The sequence below is a fragment of the Salmo salar genome, chromosome ssa14 (assembly GCF_905237065.1).
Source record: "Salmo salar chromosome ssa14, Ssal_v3.1, whole genome shotgun sequence".
In the NCBI taxonomy this organism is placed as follows: Eukaryota; Metazoa; Chordata; class Actinopteri; order Salmoniformes; family Salmonidae; genus Salmo; species Salmo salar.
Genome location: NC_059455.1, coordinates 5,352,551 through 5,357,061, shown reverse-complemented (window position 1 = coordinate 5,357,061; position 4,511 = coordinate 5,352,551).

Here is a 4,511-nt window from a genome sequence, read left to right as displayed (position 1 = left end):
TAAAAGAAAGGAATTAATAAAGAAAGAAAGAAATATAAGAACGAGCAATGTCGGTCCGAAACAAAAGAAATACACCATATATACAAAAGTATGTGGACACAATGAGTGGATTTGGCTATCTCAGCCCCCACTGTTGTGTATAAGGCGTATAAAATCGAGCACACAGTCATGCAATCTCCATAGACAAACATTGGCAGTAGAATGGCCTTAGTGAAGAGCTCAGTGACTTTCAACGTGGCACCATCATAGGATGACACCTTTCCAACAAGTCAGTTTGTCAAATTTCTGCCCTGCTAAAGCTGACCCAGTCAACTGTCAGTGCTGTTATTGTGAAGTGGAAATGTCGAGGAGCAACAATGGCACAGCTGCAAATTGGTAGGTGTCACAAGCTGATAGAACGGGACCGCTGAAGAGCGTAGCTGCGTAAAAATCATCTGTCCTTGGTTTCAACACTCACTACCGAGTTCCAAACTGCCTCTGGTAACAACGTCAGCACAAGAACTGTTCATCGGGTGCTTCATGAAATGGGTTTCCATGGCCGAGCAGCCACACACAAGCCTAAGATCACCATGCGCAATGCCAAGCTTCGGCTGGAGTGGTGTAAAGTTTGCTGCCATTGGACTCTGGAGTAGGGGAAATGCGTTCTACATTTACATTTTAGTCATTTAGCAGACGCTCTTATCCAGAGTGACTTACAGTAGTGAATGCATACATTTCATAAAACATTTTCTCCGTACTGGTCCCCCGTGGGAATCGAACCCACAACCCTGGCGTTGCAAACACCATGCTCTACCAACTGAGCCACACTCTGGAGTGATGAATCACGCTTCACCATCTGTCAGTCCGACATACGAATCTTGGTTTGGCGGATGCCAGGAAAATGTTACCTGCCCCAATACATAGTGCAGACTGTAAAGTTTGGTGGAGGAGGAATAATGGTCTGGGGAGGTTTTTCATGGTTTTTCATGGTGTATGCATTCACTACTGTAAGTCGCTCTGGATAAGAGCGTCTGCTAAATTACTAAAATGTAAATGTAGTGTAGAAGCTGTCTCTCGGTCCCAGCTTTGATGCACCTGTACTGTCTCCGCCTTCTAGATGGTAGCGGGGTGAACAGGCCGTGGCTCGGGTGGCTGAGGTCCTGTGACACTGGTTGCTGTAGATGTCCTGGAGGGCAGGCAGTGTGCCCACGGTGATGCATGGGCTCAAAGCACCACCCTCAGGAAAGCCTTGTGGGTGCGGACGGTGCAGTTGCCGTACCAGGCGGTGATACAGCCCGACAGGATGCTCTCAATGGTAACATCTGTAGAAGTTAGTTGTCGTCTTAGGGGCCAAGCCAAATTTCTTCAGCCTCCTGAGGTTGAAGAGGTGCTGTTGATCTACGGACTATTTCGAATATATCACAATAGCATGACAAAATAGTTGTGTTGATTTTAGATTTTGACCAGCGTATTTCTATAGTTCTAGATTTGATCATGGTTTGGTGTGGACGAGTGGGAAGTAAGTTGTTGTTATTATTATAATAGTCATATGGAGATGACAATGTTCTGGTGGTGTATGAAAAAGTCCCTTTAAAAAAGAAATCATAATAATTATGTTTTATTGAACTGCAGTTGTAAAGCATGTCGGGACTACTTTGGTTGGTTGGGACTGTGTAATAGGTTCGCTATGGACGTCAGAACCGCAACTGTTCATTCGGATCAAATGTAACTGGGTGATATTGAGACTAACAAATGGGGCCTCTTCATTGTGTTTTCTAATACTTGTGTGCAACGTATGTAGACGAATGGTCTGTAGGATGTAAATGGATAAATGAAGTTAATGAAAAGTGTTATATATTTTTGTCTTCACTAGAATGGCTTTTCCAGGGTCCAGAACTAAGCAATGCACGTTGGATCGTCTATTTTCTACTTGGTCTCTTTGTTTTGTCTTTGGTACTTTACTTATGACATTCAGAGAGGAATTTGTAATTCCTTAATTGAGTTTCCACCATTGCATTGACAATAAAACAAGTTTTCCAGTGGGGAATTGCTAGACACCAGTCTAGTTAAATTAGATGTATTGTCAGTTCCATAGTACAGTGAGTGTATTGCTATGAAATAGACAAGTGGATACAGTTAATCTGAGAACCTTTTGTTTTCTCAGTGGCATTTGAAATGGAACCCTGACCTAGGTTTCGCATGATTGAGGTAATGTTAAGTCATGCAGTGATTTGCATGGACAAATTGCAAATTGGTGTTTGATACTGGACTTGCTGACAATGACCCGTTTTATTTCAAGTTTTTTTCTCAAAGCGATACAAATATTTGTAGAGACAGTCCATTACCTTTTTACACGACCCCAAACACTTGGACTTTGTAAGGTAGGCAGAAATGGCTTGTGGGATTTCTCTCACGTCACCCCGCTCCTCCGCTCTCTCCACTGGCTTCCAGTTGAAGCTCGCATCCGCTACAAGACCATGGTGCTTGCCTACGGAGCTGTGAGGGGAACGGCACCTCCGTACCTTCAGGCTCTGATCAGGCCCTACACCCAAACAAGGGCACTGCGTTCATCCACCTCTGGCCTGCTCGCCTCCCTACCTCTGAGGAAGCACAGTTCCCGCTCAGCCCAGTCAAAACTGTTCGCTGCTCTGGCACCCCAATGGTGGAACAAGCTCCCTCACGACGCCAGGACAGCGGAGTCAATCACCACCTTCCGGAGACACCTGAAACCCCACCTCTTTAAGGAATACCTAGGATAGGATAAAGTAATCCTTCTAACCCCCCCTTAAAAGATTTAGATGCACTATTGTAAGTGGTTGTTCCACTGGATATTATAAGGTGAATGCACCAATTTGTAAGTCGCTCTGGATAAGAGCGTCCGCTAAATGACTTAAATGTAAATGTGGTTTCGTCTTTGCTCTCAGTTTATGTAGCCGATCAGGAAGGGAATAGGGTAACGCCAAGGATTTATATTTACACTAGAGGACTGATAGAGGGCGCTGTGATGAAGTTACCGTGCCTTCATCTTGGCACTCCCCAGGCAAAGCTAAATGCAATTGTTTTAAGGTCATACCAAGGATCATTTTACTATTTGATTTTGGCTTAAGACCCCTTGAAGTATGGAAGGAGAAAAAAAAGTACATTATTTGATAGAAGAAAGAAATTGGGCCTTACTACTATTAGCCCATGCAAACACATTGTATAACATTCACTACATGAAACAGCTAGCCCCCCCCCCAAACAAAAAATCTAAAGGAAGTTTGTTCTGAAGTGTCTGTCCTTTATCTGAAAGATCAGGATTTTTGTTTACGTGTATCTAACCCCTTTCTTTTTTGGCACTAAACAGTGTCCATATATACTTCCGTACATTTTTTTCAACTGGTACCAGGGGACCTTCAGACAAAGCTTGAGGCCAAAACAACCGACTTGTACGTGTTCGCGAGAGTCATCTTTCCATGGAGGATTCATAATAGTATGTAGGCCAAACTGTTCAGATGCCACAGACAATTTTGTGAGAAGATCGATTTTCGGGATGTCTCATGGTCTGACAAACACGGCTCTGTCTTTCACCGCGGATGCGGTGGATTGAGATGCATCCAATGTATAAATTACAGATTTTTATGGGGATGTTATGCTAATTAGATTTCCGCAGAGTTGTGGACAGACCTTACGGGGTTTATATTAATGAATGCATTTGTAAGGATCCATGGGCTGTTCTGAATGCTTGTTGCAAGTCTTTACAAAGCACTATGCACAGGTGTTTGTATTTATTGGTATCACTCCTGGTACAGGGGATGTGTGGCTGTATGTGTATTATATCTGGGGAAAGACAAGTTTGAAGATTGTTTTTATATATAGAAATGTCTATAAAAGCAACATGTAATTTTTGTTTTGTGAATTATGTACATTTTACATAAAGACAGTATGAGCAATTGTAATGAATGTTTAATGGAAAATTGCATGACTTAGTTTTGAATTGACATTGATGCATCAGAATTTAAAGGTGGACTATGCAGCTATCACTGCCATCTCCTGGTTGCAAATATTCTAATAACAAGCTAGTATATAGTGTAGAGAATCAATGTACCATCTAAACTGCTGAGAAATATATTTTCAGCTGTTTGAAACTGCTATGCAAAAACTGAAGAACGGGAAGCATAGAAATAGATCTACCGTGTCTTAGACTTGCTTTCAGTGAGTGATGGATCTGTAACACACATTTGTGAATTTGGTCAGGTTGCCCAAAAAGTTATTTTGCAGATGTGTTCAGAAAGGGATACTTCTGCAATGTCAAATACTGAAGCTTAGTACATACAGGTACTAACAATTGTTTAGGGAAATCGACTATTGCCAAGGTTAGTGGAAAAAAGTATGGCTGTATTTTGTGGATCGTCCCTTCATAGAAATGTCTAATGCTGCGTTCATGCCCAAGTAAATTACCAGTTGGATGCATTTACATTTTAAACTTGTGTTTTGTAGCATGTAATTTCCTTAGGTGACAGAGGTCCGCATGTGTGAAAAGTCAGAGCTCA